General features: G+C 45.0%; 1 protein-coding gene across 1 annotated transcript in view; it reads right to left on the bottom strand.

The window, feature by feature from the left end:
* The window catches only part of VPS13D (vacuolar protein sorting 13 homolog D), a 222901-nt gene that overhangs the window by 63343 nt on the left and 147259 nt on the right, over window positions 1-12299 (bottom strand). The gene's annotated exons all lie outside the window — the stretch shown is intronic.

Raw genomic sequence — 12299 nt, 5'->3', positions numbered from 1 at the left:
AGCAGCTGACCTACTATTTCAAAAACAGGATGTCTCCAGGGAAAATGTGGCAAAATACGTCTTTGATGATAAATGTAATTCCACAAAAGGAGCAGCTAAAAGCAATGTAAGCACCAGGCAGAATGAATGACAACTTCAGGTTAGAAATAACCAAATGTCAGACGCGTCCATTTGTTTTCTTCTCTTCTGAGGGATAAAGAGAGGAATAAAGAATGTGCTGGAAATTTGGGGCATGTGCTCCAACGCCCCCCCCCCCCCCGCCCCACTTCTTTCTCCCTCTATTCCTCTTTGTAAAAGGCCTTTAATTAGCTCACATCCTCTCCTGACCAGGGCTCCCTAATCCATTCTGACACAGCCTGTTGGCCAGGCAGTGGGGACTGAGTGCAGGCCCTATTAGCGGCTCCCAGCGGATCCCGCTGCTCTTATCTCTGCAGATGCCTGATGAGTTTGGTATCTTCCCTCCCAGCCCTCCTGGGAAGCCGCCCCAGCAGGTGCCCATTGGCAATAGTTTTGTGTTACAGGCCTGAATGAATGATCCCCGCAGGAGCTGCAGACTGTTTTCACAGACTCAGAAGGCAGTCAAAAGTCCACCGCGTGAACTTGAAATGACCCCAGCTGCAGAGTCACTGGCGGGTTCACCGGGAGGGCAGGCACGCTTTATTAAACAACTAATACTCTTCACAGATAACTTTCCGAAAAAGCAAAAGTGTTAACTCTTTGCAATCTTGCTCTGGCAAGTGGAGGGGCTCTGCTGTGTGACTGACTGTTTGAACCCAGGTGAGGATTCTGGCCTGGAGGGGGGTCAGGCCAGGCACCATTTGGTCTGCTACTTTGTTAAAGTGTTCCAGATTAAAGTTAAAAGGCAACAACGTGGTTTCAGGCACCTATTCTAGTGAGTACAGTGACAGCCTGAAGCCAGGCCATCCCCAGCGCCATGCTGGAAGCCGGGATGTCCAGAGGCCCTGCTCGCTTGCCCCTTTGCCCGCATACCACTGGGACACGCATGAGAAAAGGGTGACCAGGCCGTGAAGAAAGCGGCTCGAACTCCCATCACCAGCAGCGCCGGCGTGGAAATCATTTTGCTCATGGCAGCCAGAGGCAGCACAGTTAATTCCTTTTGAAGGACGATTCAGAAAAGGCACAAGTTCAGATCAAAGTGTTCTTATAATCAAGTTCTTTCCAGCTTGCTGGACAGAGGGCAACAGAACATACCCAAATTTGCAGTGTTCACTGAGGGGTGGCCAGTGGCCTCTTCTTCCCTGGATTACAATCAGTAAAAGGTCTACTTTTTCCTTTCCTCTCTTAACTCACAGACTGTAGAAGGAACCCAGTGACAATAATCATAATGGATAACATGCAGATAATCATATAAGCATTAGAAGAAATTTAAAAAATTCAATTTATCCAACAAAGTTACATTCATTTTGGCATCAACCAAGGACTGTGTCTATCAAAATTTTACCTCTATCCCATCTCACCAACTGCCCTCCAAATCTAATTTTGGAGGGCCTCCCCACTTATTTGGGGGAGATCCTGTCTTGTTTTCAGATGGGGTGCACTTGCCTGGGTTTATTCAGTGCAGGAAGGAGATTCTGCTGAAGGACGGTGACATGCTTCAGAGGAGGCACACTCCCTCCCATCCAGGGGAGCCAGCCTTCACACAAACACAGCTTCTGCTCCCCGAGGGCTTGCTGTCTGCTGCACAGGGCTTGGGGTAAAACCACCAACGTGGACATGACTTGGTACCTGGTCCTCAGGAGCTCAGTCTCGTGTAAAGACCCGGATAAACAGATAAAATCCGCATAAAGGATGCCGAGGGGAGGCACACTAACTGCGTCAGGGCTGTGGCCACGACTTTCTTCTCCCTCACCCCTAAAAGGACAAGAAGCAGGTACCCACAGCTGCTGGCTCTGCTTCAAAGACAATAGCAGGCCTGTAGCCAGAGGCCTGAGTTCTTGTGCTGGCCCTGAGGCTAGTGAGCTGTGAGAACCTTACTGGGCCTCAGTTTCTCCATCTGCAACCTGAGAGGGCGAAAAGCTGATCTCCAAGATCCTTCCTAGATCTGTGTCCCGAGTTTCCACTAAAGTACCCGACGGTGCTGAGGGCCCAGACCTGGGGCGAGTGGCTGCCACACGCGGCTGGAACGAGTGGGAAGGGTGTTAGGGTAGGGACCTCCCTTGGGAAGAACTCAAGATGGGTTTCAATGGAAAGACAGATTAGAGAGTTAAGATACCATATTAAATGTTACTAAAACAAGGTTTCTCACAGAATTCTTTTTTTTTTTTAAATAAAACTTCAGTTAGACACTGTTCACTATTGTGTTCTATCTTTTAAAGAAAAATAGTGGCAAATTCCTCCTTGTGTTTGATCTGAGATTTTTCTCTCTCCACATAGCTCACTCAGAAAGAGACCTTGACTTGTCTTGCCAACTGACTTGGAACTGTGGCAATCCTGCGAACTTGCCTTGCTGCTGTGAGGGACACAGAGCCCACGCAGGCGGCGGCAGGCCCCGAGGCAGGCTGACAGCATCCGTCCGGCTGCCCGCCCCCCCTTTGTTTCTCAGGGACCGGGAGCCTAGAGGTCTGCAGGTCCCCTGAGGTCGTCCAGCCGACCTCTCGTGCACCTTGCTCGCGGCCGGGACAGTGAGGCCCTCTCTCGGAAGGAAGACTTTGCCCCAGCAGGAAGCTCCTCTGAGCGGACGTTGTCTGGCAGGGAAAGCAGTGGGCTTAGCTGGGAGGCCTGGGAGCCAGCACCCACTGCATGATTTTGGCAAAACTATTCAACTCGTGTGACTGAATGTCCCACCACGAAACAGGAAGTGATTATCACACCTGCCCTGCTGGCTCCATGGGGATGCTGCAAGGTAAAATAATTTTTTATTTAATTCCTAGGGAAAATGGGTGCTTTCTAGAGCAGCAGTGAGGTCGATGGGACAGCCGGGGTAGAGAGGAGCCCGGAGCCTCGCCCTCGTCTAAATAAGTCAGTTACCTTTGCTGTGACTCAATTTCTCCTTCTGTCAAGTGAAACTAATAACACTTGCATTCTTTAATGCATAAGTTGGGGGAAATTAAGCAACAACAGGAGCATGCTACAAGGCTGCATTTCTATAAAGCTCCCAGGAGCTCTTCTCTCAGAACCGACTGGCATCCTCCTTGCCAATGTCCAAGTTACTGGTAAAAAAAAGAACCCCGCTGGCCACAGCCTCCTGCTGGGAAACATCACAAAGGCCATAAAGCTGAAGCAATGGGCTGTTTCTGGAAGTACATTCTGCTTAATTTTCATTTCAGTGAAAACACGGAAAGTTATTGCTTCCAAAACAATGTGTTCTTATATAAATTCAATAGCTTGCAGGAAATGTTTACTTAAATATCTTCCTCTAATAAAGCAAACAGATATTTCCCATAAATATTATTTTAATTCATCAGATTAAAAGATCTGCCCTAGCTGGTTTGGTTCAGTGGATAAGAGCGTTGGCCTTCGAATTGAAGGGACCCAGGTTCAAGTCTGGTCAAGGGCATGTACCTTGGTTGCAGGCTCCTCCCTGGCTGAGGCAACCAATCAATGAGTTTCTCTCACATCGATATTTCTCTCTGTCTTTCCCTCTCTCTTCCACTCTCTCTAAAAATCAATGGAAAAATATCCTTGGGTGAGGATTTTTAAAAAAAGATGAATGAAAAGACTGGAGGAGGGTCAGTTTCCCAAGGCTTCCTATATCTTAAGCAGAGCCCAGGCCCGATCCAGTAATGCACACCTGTCCTCATTCGATCCACATCAGTATCTTAGATCCGAGGGATGGGAGGGGCAGAGAAGAAATGGGACCTAAAAGTCAACCGCCTTTTCTATCTGCATTGCTACACGTATAGTGTGATTTTGGATGTAATTCAGCTTATGTGTGGGAGGAAAGTCATGAACTTTTAAAAAACATCTTGTTTATTTCACATAAAAGCCATAACATAGCCAGACAATAAAGATAAATCCAGCAGGTATTTCACTTATTTGACAACTATTTGTTGAACGTACAACATGTGAAAATGATATACTGGATAAAGGAGAGTCCACATGGGGACAACCTGGATCACTTCAGTTTTTCCTACAACAACTATGTATGGTTAGTCACGGGGGAAATTGGCAATAAAAACGGTGACAGATAAGATCTTTGCCTTCTAGGAGCTTCAGGTCTCCTGCGGGACGCAGATGAATAAACAGACGGCTGTGTGGTGCCTCTCAGCTCAAGGCCATCGCCTCCCTGAGGAACAGAATAGAGTGTTCCTCCTGTGGGCCCCACAGCTCCTTATCTCATGGCCTGGGAACCTCTACACAGATTCCAGCCCCAACTCTTGTTCTCTCTGTACCACGCCTACTTACAAGTACTTCTTGTCCGCCTGACCTGTTCCACCTCCCTCAAAAAAACACTTAAGCCTTACTTTCCTAAGCCTCTGCCACAGTGCCTAGCACGTGAGTGACACTGTTAAAGGTTTGTTGAAGGCTGTTTGAGATGTGCACAAAGGTTCCTTTCCAAGGAAAAATGCGGTCACTGCCTTAATGCAAGCACCAAGTGCCCTGGGAATTCAGAGCAGAGAACCTCACAGGGCATCTGGGTTAGAGACCTTACAGATTTGGAGCCATTTGGCCAGAGATGGGGAGAAGGACATTCCAAACGCAGGTAAAATTATGAGCAAAAGAGTAAAGGTGCGAGAGAGCCACATGGCTGGAGACACAGGAAGTGACCAGATGGGCAGCTTTCTGCCACTTTCTCTTCAGCCTTTCCTCGACTTCCCCAGCTTGGCTCCTAGTTTTTGAGCTTATCCCAACCTCCTCATGTGCCCAACTCGGACATTTCCCTAGAACTGGCACAGGAGGACTTTCCCACTGGTATTTACAGGAAAGAAAAAAAGAGATGCCGTCTTTCCCATTTGCCTGTTTGGGGCTAGGGATTCCCAGATAATAAAGATGATTCAAAAAGCCTTGAAAATCAGTTGGAAAATTGCAAGTCCAGCACGGAGGAGTTAAATCTGGGAACGAATGGAAAGCTGTTTGAGCTGTACTTGTAAATGGTGCTGTTTCCAACTGCTTGTGTTTTTGCTTCTAGAGCTGGGGGTTTGGTGGAGAACTACATCTGAGAGGCTGGGGAAAACATACAGGCAGACTCCCAAACTCACTTTGTTCTAAATTTCTGGCTCCCACATTCACTCATGATTAAACTTCAGTTCAAGGTAACTGGGCATCCCAAGTCCCACTTTTCTCACCTATAAAATGGAGCTGACACATCCTTTCTCACGGGGTCCATGTGACAAAGAGGCAGATGGAAAGCACCTCGTCCACCCCTGACACAGAGCAGCTGCTCCATGAAGGATGCCAGGTCTGTCATCCACAGCCCTTCCTGACTTATAAGCATGTTTTCGACCAAGGAATCCCTTCTTTCTCTTAAGAAAACACTTTGATTAAGCTTTTCCTCAAAATGGAAAGAGACTTATAGAGATAACTAGAGGCCCAGTGCATGAAATTCATGCATGGGGTGGGGGTCCCCTCAACCCAGCCTGCACCCTCTCCAATTCAGGACCCCTCGGGGGATGTCCAACTGCCTGTTTAAGCCCATTCCCGGGGATCAGGCCTAAACTGGCAGTTGGACATCCCTCTCACAATTCGGGACCGCTGGCACCTGGTCGCCCCCAACTGCCCCCCTCTACTGGCCTGGTCACCCCCAACTGTCCCCCGCCCGTCGGCCTGGTCGTCCCCAACTGCCCCCCCCCCCCCCGCCTGCCGGCCTGGTTGCCCCACGCAGCCTGCTGTTCAGTTGTTTGGTCGTCCCTCACTAACCCCCATGCCGGCCTTGTCACCCCACGCAGCCTGCTGCTCAGTCGTTACTGTTACTGTGACGGCGTCCAGGACAATTTGCATATTCCTTTATCATTAGTATAGATTATAGGGAAGAAAAAATAAAGGAAAATAGAAAGGACCTTCCAAACAGTGTTTTGACGTTTCAATGCCAAAAGAGAGTTTGATTTGCCCTTCAGATGTTTATAAAAAGGGGTTACAGTTCACCTCGCCTTAAGGAGGTCACAGTTTTTCAGGAAAGGCCAAGTACTGCTATGAGTAATATTAGTGCCTAAAAGGGATGTGGTGCCACACCCCTGGGGTAACTGGCCAACCTAAGAAAGCCTGAACTGATTGTTCTTCTCACTGTGTTTTTACCAGGGTAGAGAACCGCTACTCTTTGGGGGACACAAATATTTCCTGTCTTTTCAATTTAGCAACTGGACATACTTTCCCATCGAGTAGAGTGCAGTTTTGGAATATAAAGTGAATTCCTCTGAAACAAGATGTTCGGTCTAAGAAGATGACTCAAGGACCTGATTTTTAACTGAGCTACTATTAGGAAGTGAAGAAAAGTTTTAAATTTTTCCCAGCTTTCTGTTTCAAAAATAGAGCTTCGGTGGTGTCGGCCCTGCTCCTTGACTTCTGGCTGAGCTGTCTGATTAGGGTGGAAAGAAGGGAAAGCTAAGCCCGTCCATTGAATCCTCAGAAGCAAGGCTGCTGCACAGGGTGGGTGGGGCAGCCTGGGAACTCTGGTCACGAATGTGATTCTCATGCCACCACTCAACTCCCACCCTCCCTTCCCCGCCCAGCACACTCCCACTTCCCACAGATAGTTGAGATATGACCAAGTTAGGATGGGTCACTGATGGGTCATTTGGCATCTAAAACTTGCCTCTAACCTAAAGGAGCTCAGACTAAAGGAATCATTTTAGTACTCAAGGTTATCAGAGGAAAATAAAACAGAAATTCTGTTGCCAAGAATTTGAGTCATTTCTCCAGATACGACAACGCGAAGGCACCTCCTCTTGGCTGGAAAAAGACATCCCTTGGGTGACTTATTTAAGATCAAAGTCTTTTTGAAAAGAGAAAACTCTACATTCTCTAAGGGATAGATTACTGTCTGAAGTGAATTTCATTTAACACAAAGTTTTGTGCCAACTTAAATACACTAAAAACCCCAATGCTTATAAGAAGGCATTCACCTATTACTTGCTTATAGGTACATGGAAAAGCTATTATGGGGATAATCAGCTCAACTATAAAATCGAGCAGCCATACATAATGACAAAAACAGATACAAGTCATAAATTGCCTTTTTCCCGGCAGAATCCACGCAGGCAGGCACTCAGTGCATTCTTTTGTGCAAAGATAAAACTTTTGCCTTGACTAAACAGGCTTTTAGTCTTGTTTGAGCCTATAAATACACTCCCTACAAGACAAACACAAACAAATGCTGTTTCTTAAACAAAAGGCAGATGGACCCCTCGGCCCTCAAGAAGGTCACAGTACACACGACAGGAGGTTGGCCCATGGCAGGGCTGACTGAGACTCTCAGGGGCAGGGGCACTGAAGTCAGTTCCCACTGATGGCCGCTATTCTCTGAAGGGAGGCAGCTCCCCCGCATACCATACCCCAAACAGAGACGAACGCAATCGAACAAAATATCTGAAGTCCTAGCTAGGTTTTCCACTGGACTACCCGTACTTTCCAGCATATAAGACGACTGGGCTGATTAAGACTGGGTGTATAAGATTTTCCTGGGTTAAAAAGTTGTTTTATATGCCGGAAAATACGGTATATTGGACTATATTGATGGGATTAGATATAATGGATTAGATATATTGGACTACCGTATTTTCCGGCGTATAAGACGACTTTTTAACCCAGGAAAATCTTATACACCCAGTCTTCTTATACGCCAGAAAATACGGTATTCAAACAGTCTTAATTTCTCCCTCCCTATTTCTCTTTCACACTTAACCTTTTGCACTCGACATGGTTAGCATTAGAATAAAGGAATCGAGAAAAAAGCAAGCGAGTGCAAAGGGTTAACTTGCTTGTACTTATCGTCAGACAGTTTTCCTAAAAGCTACAAAAGTTCATTGTGAGACCAGGCAGGGCTTTGGTTGTTTTCTTTTTGTTTTTCTTATTGTTGTTTTTATGTTTTAATATAAAGAGACTTGTCTAGAACAAACAAAGCAGTTAGCAATGTGTATCTAAAGTGTAACTAAAGCCCAGAATCAAGACTCTAGTGCAAAAGATCAGGTCTTGGTTCTGCAGTGACCTGGCTGACCTTGGGCAGCTCACCTAACCTCTCTGGCCTTAGTTTTTTCATTTATTTAATGGGGCTCAGACCACCTACCCTGTCTGCTGACGAGGTAATTTTGATGACCAAATGATGCCACTCGAGTCAAACTATGCTTGCAATCACCAAGGTTCTAGGAAGAACCTATATGCCTAAAAGGAGATGGTGATGGTCAAGACAATCCAACATAAGAATGAGCACAATCACCACCATTTCTTGACACAAACGATACGGTAGCAGTCACCTTGCCAGCTAACAAAGTGATGTCAAATCATAAGCTTCTGGTGGGAAGTTAGCAGTAATTAATTCTTTATATTCCCTATAGTTCGTGGAAGAAAGCCTTATATAAACAAAGGAAATACATTATATAGGGAGGAAAAGGCCTTTAGAATTAGCTAGATTTGGTTTCAAATCCATCTTGCCATTTCTAGTTGTATGATCTTGACAAAATTATTTAATTTCTCCAAGTCTCATCTTCCTGGTCTGAAGACGACATTAGCACACATATTACACCCAATGAATGGATGTAACGGATTTACCACAAGGGCTGACAAACAGGTGCTCAATAAATATTTAGAACTTAGTACATGTTCCATAGTGAAGGGTGTTCAGCCCTGTTCGTTCATCTTTTTCCTACTAATGCTGTTTATAACAAGAAATATTAGGTCTCTATCCAGTTCATAACTAATAAAACTTACTAAAAACAATAAAACAATTAGCTACATAGAATAAAATATATTAAGTAAAAACCAACAGAAAGCTCACATTGCCTTGACAAAAGTTTAGATCTGCAGAATTTGAGCTGGGAAATTTGGGCTCGTTAGAAATAAATGCCATAAAGCAAAAGAGAGAAATAAACCTACCATACCTTGCCCATAACACTGCAAAAGTTATCAGTAATATGAACATGCAGTGAATAATGAATCATGAATTCTATTTTCCATGAACAACAATTGACTTTGATGAAAATGATTTCCGTTAAAAATAGGGAAAATTATTAAAATATTTGCATTCATAAGCACAGAGTCAAAACATAGCTGGGATCAAAAAAGTACCCGGGATCAAAAGCATCCTATATGGCCTTGATAATGACACAAAGAGAAAATGGGAAGCAGCACAGAACAGAGCAGAGGTCCCGTGATGATCAAAAGTGCTTCTCTCCTTTGCTGGAAGAAATTAAGTCTGCTGCTGGCTTTCTTCCCTCAGGAAGACCAGGTGACAGCTGTAGAGAGCAAACCCTGAGTTTCTACAGGGGCAGCAAAGAGAATGGGATCATTTGCTCTATTGTTAACATCTGAGGTTTTCCTAGTTTGAAAAGAACTTGTATTTTTTTAGAACTATGTAATTTTCCTGCAAGTATAAGAAAATATTACACAATAATCACAGACAGAAGGAGAATTGGAGTCTATATAAGAGAGGGAATTTGTTCCATGGGCGTCTCCCCAGTTCTCTGGCTTTGAAAGAGGTCAGAGGGGCCTGCAGGTAGTCACATGACACCCAACTAGGAAAATTCATGCTGCAGAGAGGAGCTGTTTCTCTGACAGGGCTTTAGGGTTTGAAATGCTGTGCTTTTATTAAGTAAGTCATATGCCATGAAAGGATTTCAGGAGTGGCGGGTTTGCCATGGCCTTAGGAATGGGGTCAGACCTTCGAGGTTCTACTCAAAGGGTTGGAGTCATTTTTCCAAGATCCAGGCAAGCGAGTTGTGGGACAGAGGCCCACAGCATGGTGGCTAATCCCTGGGTCCTATCATCTTAGAGCCGGAATCCTGAACCTGATTTCTGAGGGTTGGGGAATGAGAGGAAAGGATAAGAGGAATAAAGGGCACATATTATTTTCTAGCTATATTTCCTTGAGGTTAATATTAAATAAATTAAGTAACTGTTTATGCAATGAGGACTTCATTATGTGAGACCTGAAATTAAGCAACTGGACAGTAAAATTAAAAATTTTCTGTGAGTAATTCACAACATCTATCCAAAATAACTAAGACCTGCAGGTCTATTACTTTCTTAAGTGGCAGAATGAATTCCCTCTTAACTTCTCACTAGATTTTCACCTACTTCATCTCTTTTGCTCCTCTGGTCAGAGGGTCAGGGGAAATGACCATCACCTTTTCATAGGTTAAAAAATAGCTTTCAAGATTAATAGAGAAAAGGATTCTTTAAAGCAGGGGTGGGGAATGTCCGGCCTATAAGGCCCACAAAGAAAGGCATTAGGAGTGAGTTAATTAAATGTTTGCCCAAATATAGCAGGCTAATTTTTGTTGATAATTTTGTATGGCCCAAGAATGATGTTATAAATATCCAAATGGCCCTTGGCAGGAGAAAGGTTCCCCACCCCTGATTTAAAGGGAGGAATGGGACTGGAACTCATCAGCCCTAAGCTCCCCTTAACACACAATCCTATGTCTACAAGAATGACAATTTTTGGGGAGGCATGAACCTCTCTGAGAATCTAATAAAAACTTTAGATCCCTGCTCAGGAAACACACACACACACACACACACACACACACACACACACATATAATTAATATCAAGAGGTTTATGAGTTTCTCCACTCCACTCAAAGCCCATGGAAGCAAAGTCAGAGCCCTCTAGTCTTCGCAGCCCTGCGGGGCTGGCTGGCTGCTGGGGCTCTGTGAGGTGCAGTCCCGTGTTCTCTGACCCCTTTCTTTAATCACGGCAACCTAGGCACTCTTTAAAGGAATACTTCCCGCAGGCCAACAGTTGATTATTGTGGTCATTTGCACTTCCTTAAACTCCTCTTGTATACACAGAAAAGCAAACACAACATTCCCGCAAAGCAACATTAAAGGTCTGATTTCAACCCACAACACTACAGGAAAATGGAGATCTTTAGCCACACTAGGTACGTGCAGAATCATCGATTACTTGAATTGGTATTTAGTCGATGGACCTGACTTTTGGAGCTATCATTTCTAATATGAAATAGTAACTTTAAGTCTCTGCTTTCTTATCTTAGAGATATATAATTTTTATAACACATGCAGTGATCTTGGTATCAAGATAAATTACACAGCAATTCTCTGAGTAGCAGCCTGTGGCGCCAATACTGACTAGCTTACTAAAGGCAAGAGAACTACATGCAGAAGGACCCACCCACCTGGGAAGCCGGCTTCCCATTCGAGAGCCCTTGGGGCCTGGAAAGCAGTACCTTTGTGCAAACCCACCGACAATACAAAGCATGAAATCCAATAAAATGCATGACCATTGTCACCAGGCCCTCAGACAGGTTTGGGAATGAAGACAGGGGAAGGCGTATTCTGCCCTCTCTTTCTGCTTAAGTTAGATTCTCATGCTGACTCTTAAGCTTCAAAAAGTTTCCAGGGGAAACAAGAACCAGAAAACCAACGAGACTTCCATAAACGAGAGAGAATAAAGAGAGGGCCGACCTTCTTCCTCAGGATGCAGCGGAGGAACTCTGGGAAAGCCCACAGGGCTTACCTATGGAGAGTCTCCAACTTCTTCCTTCACATCCAAAGGTTAACGATGGAGGGTTCCTAAGGCCACACTGGCCCAGATGGAGCAGGAATCTCCGCTCTCTGTGCCTGAGGCCTCCTCCTCTGTAGACCGTAACCGGTAACATACTGGCTTTCCTTTCACGGGTATTAATAGTTTCCTGGTGGCTACAGTCCGAACGTTTTACATTCAAAGTGAAGCCCATTTCTCCTGTTCAGTCTATAGTTTTTATGACATCATATCTCCTTTTATTCTCACAGAAAGCCAGTAAAGGTGCATTTCTATTCCAGGTTGAGAAAGGCCTCTCAGAAAGCCACAGCATTTATTTTCCAAATCAAAGCAAAGCCCAGGGATACAAAGAAATTATAAAACCAAGGAGACTTGCTATGCTGATTAGAATTAAATGAAATTAAATAAAATCTTTAAACTGGCACTTACAACTAAACATTCACATGCACCTGTCCACATCGCGTCGGTGCGAGTGTGTGCCACGACGGAGCAGCTCTAAGGGCAGCGCAAGAAATGGTTTGAGGCTGGGATGCGTGTGCTCATTCGACTCTGAACCCGAGTCTCCTTCCAAACATGATTATAAAATCTCTTCCTCCCGTTCTCTAAAAGCCAGAGTGTTGCCTATTTTGAACCACAAATCAAACTATACACTTTTGGGCTGGTTTAATAGAACTCTAGCATTG

The sequence above is a fragment of the Eptesicus fuscus genome, chromosome 9 (assembly GCF_027574615.1).
Source record: "Eptesicus fuscus isolate TK198812 chromosome 9, DD_ASM_mEF_20220401, whole genome shotgun sequence".
Classification (NCBI taxonomy): domain Eukaryota; kingdom Metazoa; phylum Chordata; class Mammalia; order Chiroptera; family Vespertilionidae; genus Eptesicus; species Eptesicus fuscus.
Note: the sequence above shows the minus strand (reverse complement) of the source record. Positions and strands in the feature narration are given on the sequence as shown.